Source organism: Heterocephalus glaber, unplaced genomic scaffold (genome assembly GCF_053883595.1).
Source record: "Heterocephalus glaber isolate CG9 unplaced genomic scaffold, H.glaber_assembly_v1.0 deba00001481, whole genome shotgun sequence".
Classification (NCBI taxonomy): domain Eukaryota; kingdom Metazoa; phylum Chordata; class Mammalia; order Rodentia; family Bathyergidae; genus Heterocephalus; species Heterocephalus glaber.
Window position 1 is genome coordinate 30,711,811 of NW_028258317.1, and position 13,540 is coordinate 30,725,350.

The following is a 13,540-nucleotide window of genomic DNA, read 5'->3' on the forward strand; positions in this document are numbered from 1 at the left end:
AGCTACTTTACTAAATTTGGTTAAGTCTAGAAGACTTTTGGTGGAGTTCTTGGGGTCTTCTATATAGAGTATCATGTCATCTGCAAATAATGACATTTTGACTTCTTTGTTTCCTATCTTATTTCTTTTATTTCTTTCTCTTGTCTAATTGCTGTGGGTAATGTTTCCAAAACTATATTGAACAGGAGTGGTGATAGTGGACATCTATGTCTTGCTCCTGATTTTAGTGTGAAGGATTTCAGTTTTTGACCTTTTAGTATGATATTGGCTGTTGGTTTTTCATAGATGACTTGTGTTTTGTTTTTTTGGTACCGTGGATCGAAATTGGGACCTTGTGCTTGCAAGGCAGATGCCAGAACCACTGAGGTAAATCCCCCGCCCCTATAGATGGCTTTTACCAGATTGAGGTAGAGTCCATCTATTCCAATTTTTTGTAGGGCTTTTAATCATAAATGCATGTCGGATTTTGTCAAATGCTTTTTCTGCATCTATTGAAATGGTTTTTGTCCTTGGCTCTATTGATATAGTGTATTACATTGATTGATTTGCATATTTTGAACCATCCCTGCATCCCTGGGATGAATCCCACTTGGTCAGAGTGTATGATCTTCTTGATGATCTTCTGAGATCTATTTGCCAGTATCTTATTGAGGACTTTTGCATCTATGTTCATTAGAGAGATTGGTCTATAATTCTCCTTTTCAGTTGGGTCTTTCTCTGCTTTGGGAATCAAGGTGATGCTTGGTTCCAGGAATGAATTTGGGAGTATTGCTTCCCTTTCAATTTCATTGAAGAGTTTAAACAGTAGTGGCAGTAGTTCCTCTCTAAATGTCTTGTAGAATTCTGCAGTGAAGCCATCAGGATCCGGGCTTTTCTTAGTTGGTAAGTTTTTAATTCATTTTCAATTTCATTGATTGATATTGGGTCATTTAGAATTTTTAGGTCATCTTCATTCAACTTTGGTAATTCACATGTATCTAGGAATCTGTCCATTCTGTGTTTTCCATCTTATTGACGTATAGGTTCTTGAAGTAAGTATTGATGATCCTGTGGATTTCTGCTGGGTCTGCTATAATTTCAACTTTTTTATTCCTAATTGCATGGATTTGGGCCTTTTCTTTCCTTTTTCTGATAAGGTTGGCTAAGGGTCTGTCAATTTTGTTGATTCTTTCAAAGACCAACTCTTGGCTTCATTGATTTTTTGTACTGTTCTCTTAGTCTCCATTGCATTGATTTCTGCCCTGATCTTTATAATTTCCTCCCTTCTATGGGCTTTGGGTTTGTCCTGATGTTCTTTTTCTTGAAGCTTGAGGTTCAGCATCAGGTTGTTTATTTCAGCTCACTCTGGTTTCCTAATGTGAGTATTCACTGCTATGAATTTCCCTCACAAGACTGCTTTCATGTGTCCCATAGATTCTGATATGTTGTATTGGCATTCTCATTTAGTTGTAGGAACTGTCTGATTTCTTCTTTAATTTCCTCTGTGGCTCATTGGTTATTCAGAAGTGTGTTGTGCAGTTTCCATGTGTTTATGAAATTCTTGTGGTTTCTTTTGCTATTGATCTCCAATTTCATCACACTATGGTTTGACAATATACATGGGAAAACTTCAATTCCTTTGCACTTACTTAAACATGTTCTGTGAGTGAGTATGTGTCCTATTTTGGAGAACAACCCATGTGCACCTGAAAAGAATGTGTATTCTGATTTTGTGGAGTGGAACACTCTGTAAACATCTATTAAGTTCATTTGTTCAAGAGTTTGATTGAGCTGTAGTATTTCATTGTTTATCTTTTGTCTGGTTGATCCATCTATTTGCGGCAGTGGGGTATTGGGGTCCCCCGCTACTATTGTATTAGTGCTTAAATGATTTTTCATGTCCATTAGTATTTGTTTTATATAATTGGGCACACTAGTGTTGGGTGCATATATATTTATGATTGTCACCTCTTCCTCTTGGATTTTTCCCTTTACAAGGATGTAGCATCCTTCTTTGTCTCTCTTAATTAGTGTTGGTTTGAAATCCACTTGATCTGCCAAGAGGATAGCTACTCCTGCTTTTTTTCGGGTTCCTGTCACATGGAGTATTATTTTCCACCCTTTAACTTTGTCTATTGAGTTTCTTTTTGTTTTTTTATTGAGTTTCTTTTTGAATGAAGTATGTTTCTTGTATGTACCATATTGTTGGATCTTGCTTCTTTTTTTTCCTGAGATTTTTTTTCCCATTAAGTTTATTGGTACATTTTGTGTATAAAACACAGTTACATTCATCATTGGGATCTTATACCATTACATGAGTATCTTGGTTCTTATTTTTTTCTCTTTCCCTGCCCTCCCTTCACCCCCTCTACCCTTCCCTATTTGCAAAGATTTTGTTTCCATTTTTGCTTTTCTCATATTTTTTTCCCTTCTTTCCCTTTCCTTACCTCTCCCACTTCCCCTGTTCCTTTAGACCTTTACTTTCTTATCAATTATACATTTTTAAAATTACATTATCAAGACCTAGGAGACATTACCACAGATTTTACAGAATTTAAAAGGATATAGAAAGCATATTTCAAAAATCTATTTTGAAATAAATTTGACAACTTCTAAGAAGTGCCTTGGAATACAAATTAATGAAACTAACTCTGGAGGAATATAAAATTTGAGTAGCACCTATTAAAGAAAGTATATTCCTAGCTTGAAAACCTACCTATATGACCACAACAGGCTCGTATACCTTTTAACTGATAAACTATAACAAACATTTAAAGCAGAAAAAAAAAAGGAACACTTCTCCCCTCATTTTAGGAACTCAACATTGTGCTAATACTAAAACTGGATAAAGATAATAGAAGCAAAAAGTATGAACATAGGTAGAAATTTGTTAAACAAAATAAACTATTTGAAGTCAGATCTGGCAGTATGGAGAAAGTGGTTTTGTTATAGGGATGGTAGTGTTGGTTCAGCATTGGAAGATCCACCCCCAAAAGTCATCATTTTAACAGAGGAAAGGAAAAAGCCATATGATCCTGTCACTAGTTGGAGAAAAAATATTGGACTAAATTCTACAGCTGTTCATGGTAAAAGCTATCAGGAGACTAGAAGTAGAACAGAACCTTCTCAACAGATTAAAGACATGTACTCCATACTTCCAGCGAGAATGCCTTATATGAATGGAGAAGATACAATGCTTTCTCCTTAAGGTGGGGAACAAGGGCAGATATGCTTACTGTTTATCTGTCCATTAAACTTTGAAACCTAGGCCCCACCAAAATAGTCTGGCAATAAAATGACACAATTAGGATAGGATTGACAAGGTAGAAGCAAAATCTTTATATGTCGATGAAATGATCATCTACAGAGAAAATACTAAGAAATCTCTAGGAGCCCCTAGAACTTGTACTTGAATTTAGCAAGATTAGAAAACACAAGGTATATAAAAAAATTCAGGTCTGTGTATACTTGGTATAAATGAAGAATTGGATATTGAAATGTAAAAGTTATGTAGGAGTACAAAGGACCTAGAAAAGTAAAAAAACCAAAAACAGTGTTGGAAGATGTTTAGTACCTAATTTTAATACTTCTTCTAAAGCTACAGTAATCAAGGCAGTGTTGGTATAAGGAAAGACATATAGATCGTTGAAATAAAACAGAGAATCTAGAAATAGAACCACACATATATGGTCCACTGAGTTTTGAAAGATTATTTAACATTAGCATTTTATAGAATATAAACTCAATTCAAGAGCCAAGGAAGAGATAGTGTTTTCAGCGAACAGCCCTAGAACACCTGGTATCTGTATATAAAAAATTAACCTCAACCCTCTATTTCCATACATGAGAATACCTTGAAGGGATCTATGAACTTAAATATGAAAGCCTAAAAGTATAAAACTTTCAGAAGAGATTATAAGGGAAAATGTTTATGAATTCAGGGTAGGCAAGAACTACCTAGGATACAAAAGACATGATGTATAAAAGAAAAAAACTAATAAATGAGATTCCATCAAAATTTAGAACTTTAAATGACATCATTAAAATGAAAAGTAGTCCTTAAACAAACCATATTTACAATGCATATAACCTATGAGCAGAATATATAAAGAATTCTTAGAGTTCATTATTAGACAACCCAATTAAAAAGTAGACATAAGAAGATGTTAAATAGCCAGTATAGCACAAGGAAAGGTGTGCAACTCTAGAATCAGAAAAATACTAATCAGTACAATAACAAGATTGAATTGTACACTCATTAGGGGGATGAGGTTAAAAGTTTTAAAAGCCTTGTCATGACTTTTTCTTTTTGTTGAATTCTCCCCCTTTGTGTTTAATTTGTGACACCCAATGGATTCATTCTGCTGGGTTTCCTGGGGTTGTGATCCTCATTGTCTTATCCTAGGATATTGTCTAAAATTTTTTGGAGTGCTGGTTTGGTATTCATGAAGTTCCTGTGGTGCTCTTTATCATGAAAGTATCTTATTTCTCCATCAATTTTGAAAGATAGTTTTGCAGGGTACATCCATCTGGGTTGGAGGCTGTTTTCCTTTAGGGTTTGAAATACATCACTCCAAGCTCTTCTTGCCTTGAGGGTTTGCATTGAGAAGTCTGCTGTGATTCGAATGGGCTTTCCTTTGTATGTGATTTGTTTCTTTTCTCTCACTGCTTGTAGAATTTTGTTCTTCTGGTAGATTTCTGGAATCCTAAGTATTATATGCCTATGTGTAGATTTTTTTTTGATCAAGGCTGGTTGGAGTCCTATATGCCTCACTTATCTGTATGTGAAGTTCTTTTCCCCTCCTTGGGAAGTTTTCTGCCATCACTTCTGTGAACAATTTTTCTATGTCCTCTGCACTCTCTGCCCTTTCTTTATTGACTCTCATCAGTCTTATGTTATTCTTCTTTGCATCATCTAGCAGCTGCTGGATTGATTTATCATGTTCCTTTACAATTTTAAAGCAATTTTTCTTTTCCTGGTCACTAATTGCAATCTTATCTTCTATATGTGAAATTCTATCCTCACATTGGTTCATTCTGCTGCACAGACTTTAGATGGAGTTTTTAATCTCTTGGAAATCTGTTTGCATCTGTTTTATGGATTCCATTTGTTTCCTATGTTGGGATTCCATCATGTTCCTCAGATCCTCTATTTTTTTATCTGTGTCCTCTCTAGATTTATTAATCATGTCTTGCACCATGAGCAAAATCTTTGCTGCTATCTGAGTAATTATTTCTGATTTCATTTTTCCCAGATCCTCTTTTGTTGCCAGTTCAGAGCATCCAGGTGGTTGAGTATCAGATTGTTCCATCGCGTTTCCCTTTGAGGTTGCTGTAGGTGATCTGAAAGTCTGTTTTTGAGGCTTGTTTATGTGTCTTCTCATTTCTACGGGGGTGCTTCTGGCACCCGTGCTGCTCACCTTCTCTGCCATAGGAGCTTGGGATGGCGGCAGGGGAGCTTCCTTCTGGGTGCTGGGCCTGGCTCACCTTCTCTGCCCTAGGAGCTTGGGATGGCAGTGGGGGAGCTTCCTTCTGGGTGCTGGGACCAGCTCAGCTTCTCTGCCCTAGGAGCATGGGATGGTGGCAAGGGAGCTTCCTTCCAGGTGCTGGGACTGACTCACCTTCTCTGCCCTAGGAGCTTGGGATGATGGCAGGGGAGCTTCCTTCGGAGTGCTGGGCCTGGCTCACCTTCTCTGCCCTAGGAGCTTGGGATGGCAGCGGGGGAGCTTCCTTCTGGGTGCTGGGACCAGCTCAGCTTCTCTGCCCTAGGAGCATGGGATGGTGGCTGGATCTTGCTTCTTGACCCATTCTGCCAGTCTATTTGGTTTTTTTTTTTTTGGACCGGGGATTGAACTCCAGTCCTTGCACTTGTGCAGCAGGCAGCAAAACCACTGAGCTAAATCCCCGGCCCCAGTCTATTTCTTTTGATTGGTGAATTGAGACCATTAACATTGATGGTTATAAGTGAAACGTATTGGCTTATCATTGTCATGACTTTTTCTTTTTGTTGGGTTCTCCTCCTTTACATTTAATTTCTTGTCACTCCAGATGGGTTCATTCTGCTTAGCTTCCTGGGGTTATTATCCTCATTGTCTCTTCCTAGGATATTGTCTAAAATTTTTTTTTTTTATGCTTCCTCAGGTCTCATTAATCACTCCTTTGAAGCCCTCAGGGTTCTCAGCCTGACCAGTGGCCAGGGTGACCTGGACAGGAGCAGGGGCATCCCCAGGGCCCAGGGCGAGGAGCAGGGGCTGTGACATGGGGAGATGAGAAGTCCTCCTTCCCTTCCTTGGTGAGTCACCCAGGCCACCCTTCTCAAGGGGTTCTATAGTGGCTGCATCACACAAAGCAGCACACACAGGCACCTGCCCCAAATGTCGGCAAGCACCCAGGCAACAATGGTCCTCTCTTCTGTCCAGGGGATGTGCCAAGGGTCTCTGGAACAGAATGAATGACTTTCTTTGGCAATGCCGGCAGGGTGCATGCCCAATGGTGGGGGAGAGGCAGGCTGGTGCTCTCCTCAGCAGTCTAGGCATCCATGTCTGGACCAGGCTCCTGGAAGAAGGACTGCTTCCTCAAGTTGAGCCGGGCACACTTGGGGCACGTGGTGGAGTTGTCATAGTAGCAATCCCTGTGGAAGACGGCTGAGCAGTCTGTGCACACAGATGTGTGGCTGTCGAATGGGAACAGCACATCACCCTCTCTGCAGAGCTCACACACGAAGCCCTTGGCCTGGCACCACTCACAGTCCAGCTTGATATGCTTGGTAAAGATCGTGTGGATCTCGGTGAGAGAGCAGCCAAGGCAGCCCAAATGCACGTCCACATCTCCACCAGCTCCTCCACATAGTTGAACAGCAGGGGGTTGATCTCCCATAGCCGGAGCACCGGCCTCAACACCATCAGAGCCAGGTAGCGTATGCTGCAGCGAGACACCGTGCGCGGCTTGAAGTCCCAGTTGTGCACGACGCGTGCAGGGATAACAGCCAGGTCGTTCCAGTGGCAGTGGCTGCAGTAGTACCGGCCTGTGTAGTCACACTGTCGGGCCTCACTGGGCACGCCCCGCAGAGAGATGGGTGCCCGGCACTTGGCACAGCGGTAATCCTGGCTGTCCAGCCCCGTCTTGGGGCAGATGTTCAGCTCGTACTCGGCCTGGTGGCTAACCTCGGAGCTCACACAGGGCTTGGAGATGAGGTTCAAGCACTTGCTGTGGCAGCGGTAATAGCAGCCTGTGCAGGTGTACCAGGTCTGAATGAGCCCCAGATGATGGTGTTGCACTTGTCACAGGTCTGCTTGACACTTTTGCTCTTCTCCTTGTAGAAGCAGTGCTCTAGGAGGACTCGGATATTGGGCTCATCCTCATTGGGGTCCTTCAGCTCCTGCAGCTTCAGCCGGAGGTGGATGAGCCTCACCACAGCATCCTTCTGCCTCTCTGACTGCTCAGGCAGCTCCAGAATCACCTGCTTACATTCCTCAATCGCTTGCTGAAGCTTCTGGACATCAGAGGCCAGGAACAGACCCACAGGGCGAGAGAAGTGGTCCTCAGACAGGCCAGGATCCATCACACGCTCAGAGCAGCAGAACTCAGGCTCCCCAGGGCGCAGCTCAGGCAGGATCTCTTCAGAGCTGATCTCCAGAGCCTCCTGACCTGCTCCCTGCTCATGCTGCCCTGCCCCAAGCTGCTTGTTGAAGGGGTTGAGGTGGGCTTGCCGGAACCGGGCCAGCTTCTCATTATATTCCATAGCATCTCACCTCTTGGAACTGGGTCCTACTTCCAGCCTCCACTGGAAGGGCCTCTTTCCTAACAGAGCTCCCAGCATTGGTCAGAGTGCTCAGGGTGGGCACTACAGCCATCAAGACGTGGTCATGCGTGGGAACGGGGCCTCACATCCAGACTCCAGGCTGCACTGGAATATAAACTCTACAATGACCCGACTCACTGGCTGGCTCCCTCCCCTCGGCTCTGCACAGTTCGTAGAGGTTTCAGTGTTTCATTCCATAATCAGCCGACTCCAAGGCAGGGACGACAAACAGGCAAGGCAGAGCAGAAACAACATGGTGCACACAGGCAGCAAAGGTAACGAGAGCTGTCTAAAATTTTTTGAAGTGGTGATTTGGTATTCATGAAGTTCCTAAGGTGCTTTGTCATGAAAGTATCTTATTTCTCCATCCATTTGTAAGGATAGTTTTGCAGAGTACATCAATCTAGGTTGGAGGCTGTTTTCCTTTAGGGCTTGAAATGCATCACTCCAAGCTCTTCTTGCCTTGATGGTTTGTGTTGAGAAGTCTGCTGTGATTCTCATGGGCTTTTCTTTGTATGTGATTTATTTCTTTTCTCTAACTCCTTGTAGAACTTTGTTCTTCTGTTGGGTTTCTGGAATCTTAATTATATGCCTATGTGTAGATTTTTTTTTTGATCAAGGCTAGCTGGAGTCCTATATGCCACACTTTATCTGTATGTCAAGTTCTTTTCCCCTGCTTGGGAAGTTTTCTGCCATTACTTCTCTGAAGAGAATTTTTATGTCATCTGCACTCTCTCCTGTTTCTTCTTTGACTCCAGTCAGTCTTATGTTATTCTTCTTTGCATTGTCTAGCAGCTGCTGGATTTATTTCTCATGTTCCCTTACAATTTTGAAGCAATTTTTCTTTTCCTGGTCAGTAATTGAAATCTTATCTTCTATATCTGAAATTCTGTCCTCATATTGGCTCATTCTGCTGCATAGACTTTCAATGGAGTTTTTGATCTCCTGGAAATCTATTTGCATCTGTTTTATGGATTCCATTTGTTTCCTATGTTGGGATTCCATCATGTTCCTCATTTCCTCTTTAGGTTTATTAATCATGCCTTGCACTATGAGCACAATCTCTGCTGTTATCTGAGAAATTGTTTCTGATTTCAGTTTTTCCAGATGGGGTTGCTGTAGATGATCTCAAAGTCTGGTTTTGAGACTTCTAATCTATCTTCTAATTTTGACCTGGGGGGTGTGGGTGTGTGTGCTGTTGGCGCCTGCAAAGCTCACCTCCTCTGAGGTGGGAGAGGTGGGACAGTGGCTCAGAAGCCCCTTCCTCTGGGCCAGGAGCAGTGGGACGGATAGTGGCCTGGAAGCCCCTTCCTCTGGGCCTGGAGTGGCGGGACGGGTGGTGGCCCAGAAGCCCCTTCCTCTGGGCCAGAAGCGGCAGGGCTGCAAACAATATTTTGAGATCTCTGGAACATTTTGTGACAGGCATTATTCAATTTATATTTCATTCTTATGTGTCATTGGATTTATTTGCTAATCTTTCAGTTAGGATTTTTGCATATAGATTTATGAAAAAGGGCAGCTTACAATTTTCTTTTTTTAATGTTTTTGTTAGATTTTAACATCAAGGTTATTTTGACCTCATAAAATTATTTAGGAAGCGTTTTTTAACTAAGTTTATTGGTACATTTTAGGAATGCAATATGATAACATTCATCATTGGGAATTTGTACCTTTACACGATATATCTTGGTTCTTATTTTTTTTCCCCATTTCCTTACCCTCCTGTCAACCCCTCCAACCCTTCCTATTAATAAAATCTTTGTTTCCATTTTTTCCTTTTCTCAATAGGAAGCATTGCTTTTTTCCTATATTCTGGAAGTATTTTTTTGAGAGATTAATATATCATTTTTCTAATGTTTGGAAGAACTGAATGATGAAGGGATTTGAGCCTAGAGGTCTTTATGTAAGAAGATTTTTAAATTGTATATTCAGTTTCTTTAAAAGGTACTAATTATGCTAATTTTCTGGTTCTTCTTGTGAGGGTTTTGGTAAGTTGTATTTTTCTAGAAATTTATCTATTTCATTGAAATTGTCTGGTCCTTTGGTGTAATGTACATAAAACCTGTTTTTAAAAATATTTATATCTCTAGAAACCAGAATGATATATTTTTCCTTAACTTATATTTTTTCTCTTTTAATAGATTTAATTTTTTTATTAATCTTTTTCAAAGAACTAACTTTTAGCTTCAATATTTCCTCTGCAGTTTGTTTTCTATTTCTTTAAGTTTTCCCTCTTATCTTTACTCCTCTACATTTATCTTATCTTACCCTCTACATTTTTAGTTTTTATTTACTATTCTTTTCTAGCTGCCTAAGATGCAAATTTAGATAAGGAGCTTTCAGCTTTTCTTCCTTTATACTGATATATATATATATATATTAATATGATACAAATGTATATATATATGTTTATGCCTACTAATTCCCCTCTATTCCTCCTGTTAGTTTTGATATGTGATATATTTATTATAATTTAGTTCAAAATATTTCCCAAAATTTATTTGTTGTTTCTTTTAAACCCATGAGTTATTGAGAGATGTATTTGTTAATCTGCAAGTTATTTTCTGACATTAATTCTCTACTACTAATTGGGTAACCTATAATCCAGTTCTAACTATGGTACTGCATACAGTTAGCACAGACCAAGTTTAAGAGGTTCAGTCCTGCATGACTACCTCCACTTCTAATGCCAGCCACAACTGCCAGGGACCTCAAGCCACCCGTAGTCCTGCTGGGCAAACCACAAGTCCAGGACTTCCCATCTCTCTTCAGGTCTGATAATTTGCTAGAGTGGCTCACACTCATTTGCTAGAGTGGCTCACACTCACATGAGAGCACTATACTTAACGATTAGCATTTTATTTGAAAGGATCCAAATAAACAGCCAGATGAAGATGTACACAGGGCAAGTCTGGAAGGGTCCTAAACATGAGGCTTCTGTTTTCATGGAGTAAGGTGTGCCACTCTGACAGTACATCATTCTGTTCTCTAACCAGGAAGCTTTCTCTAGCCTCTGTGTCAGTGTTTTTATCAATGTTTTATTATGTAGTTACAATAGATTAAATAACTGGCTATATGTAGTAATTGGACAATATCTTTCCTGGATGTCAAGGGATAGGTTTGAAAATCCTGTCCCTATCATTAGGATCTTGTTTTGTTTTGTTTTTGACATGACCAACTCCTTCCTGAACACTATCTAAAGGCTCCTCATGAGTCAGCTCACTAACATAAATTTAGGTATACTAGTGACACATCATCAAATGTGGTGTTCTGTGAATAATCTCTCTCTCAGGAGTTACCAACAGTTCTGAAGCTCTGTTCCAGGAAGCAAGAAAAGGAAAAAGACCAGACATATCATTTATTATGGAACATAAGTAGTTGGAAATTTTCTAGTTAGTTTTTCTTAACATGTTTTCTAGTCTTCCATTGCATTCAATGAACATACTGTAAATGATTTCAATTATCTAAAATTTGTGGGAAATATTCTTTAACCTCGAAAATGAATAATTTGATTAATATTTCCCATACACCTGAAAGATATGTACTGTACAGTGGTTGGGTGTATTATTCTGTAAGTATCATTAAGATTACATTTGCTACCCATTATTTATTGATTTTTGCATGAAAGAGTTGCTGTTCTAATATCTACCAGAAAAGAAATTAATGACTTTCACTTTAATTGTGGAATTATCTGTTTCTCCTCCTCTTTTCATAACTTTTGCTTTAAACATACAGCGAAGATGTATTATTTAGGATATACCACCTTAGAAATCTAATATTTTCCTGAAAGATTGATTCCTTCATCTTAATGAAATGTTCCTTTTTTTGTTCTAGAGTTCTCCTTGCCTTAAAGTATGTTTTGTTTGATGTTAGAAAAATGGTAACAGCTTTTCTTTATTTTCCACCTTTTAATCAGCTTTCTTTTTTTGGTACCAGGAATCAAACTCAGGACCTAGCACTTGCGAGGCAGGCAGCAGAACCACTGAGCTAATTCCCCGGCCCTCATCAGCTTTCTCGAGGAAGCCAACACCATAAATATATTACAGAACAATTTTAGTGCCTTTTGAGTCAATCCACTGCCTTTAAATACCAAACCCTGGCAAAAATTGATGTGTTTTTCTCAGCAGTTTTGCCTTTTCTAATGTTTTATATAAAAAGGATTATATGATATGCAGTCTTTCATGTCTCCTTTTGTTCATTTAGGTTCATTTAGCATGATGTATTTGAGATTTATCCACATTGTTGGGAGCATTAATAGTTTGTTCATTTATGTTGCTAATTACCCTATGGTATTATTTTGACAAGAATTGTCCCAGATTTGGTTCGGAAGCCTTTTCAAACCATCCTCATCATTCTTTGATCATTCCCTTTCTCTCTGGCCCAGCATGATCTTTTAGGTTCATCTTATACCTCATCTGACCCAGCTCTAGATTTTTAACCTAAAATTTAACTAATTTTAACTTAAAATTTTGCCTTTGAAACTTTTTAAAGCCAAGTAAATCCAGTATATTCACAAATAAACAATGTTGAGAGCCACAGGTATTCTTAAAATCTCAGGGGATGATTTTTTGTTTTAATTTCTTTAACCTTTATCTAGAACTTACAATAAGCCAGAAATTTTCTTTGCCAATTGCCTCTTTGTGTGTATTTTCACTTGCTTTAACCCATGCTTATTATTAAAACAGCCAGTAATGTACTATTAAATATTTAGCAATGACCATGTGGGAAAAAAAGGAGACCCTGTTTTGTAGTCTAGCAGATTTCAGTGATGTAAATACTTCCAGCTATGACATATTTAAAGCCACCAACATAAAGCTGATTAGTTTGCAAAGTTTAACAACTGATTTTCACAAGCAAGTACAGTACTTCTAACCTGTCTTTATGTGAGTAAGGCTCTATGGGCATTTATTCTGCATAACCCCATGACTTAGACCAGTCCCCTCTTTTCTATGTATGGAACTAATTGGTCACAGAATTTTATGCATGCACTCAAGGCATATTGCAGTTTTAATACTCATTTCTTTCATAAACTTGTTTGTCTTGCTTTGTTATTAGCCTCAGAAATTTTTGTCTTTTACTGATTTAAAAGTGTGTGTGTGTGTATTCCTATACTCTATATCACTTGGAGGGCTTCAGGATCTATGTCTATCATATTGCCTAAAATGGATGTATCTAGATAACTTTCTTATGAGATGCTGAACAATAGAAATTATAATTATATGTCTTAGGCAACAATTTCTTAAAAGATTTTATTTAACAACTGAATATTTGGAAATATCTAAAGAATTGTTTTCTTCCACAGACATTACTGATTGAGTATTTAACAAATGAAAGCATTTGTATTTAGCACCATGCCCAAAATAAAACACTTAAAAAGATCAACTACTGTTATGCCTATAATAGTCAATTTTCCCATTGGTGGGGCACAATACCAGTCTAATAACCATAACTTAGTGAGGGAGAGATTAGTTTGGCTCATGGCTTGGGGGATTCAGTCTATAGTTGGCTGTCTCTAAGAGAGAAACATCATGGGGGCATGAGGAGGAAAGCTGCTCATCTCGTGGCATCCAGGAAGCAGAGAGAAAAGGAGGAGCTGGGGACAAAGATCTACCCTCCAAAAGCACACCCCCTGTGACACACATCTTCCAATCAGATCCCACCTCCTAATGGCATATTTAGCTATGAACTCATCAAGGGATAAATCCACTGATGATCCACTTAGATTGGTCCCCTCTTTTCTACATATGGAATCTGTTGGTC

At 39.3% G+C, this 13,540-nt stretch overlaps 1 pseudogene; it reads right to left on the minus strand.

The window, feature by feature from the left end:
• Nucleotides 1–6,433: 6,433 nt before the first annotated feature.
• On the minus strand, nt 6,434–8,016 carry LOC101700342 (differentially expressed in FDCP 8 homolog pseudogene; annotated as a pseudogene).
• Nucleotides 8,017–13,540: the final 5,524 nt, after the last annotated feature.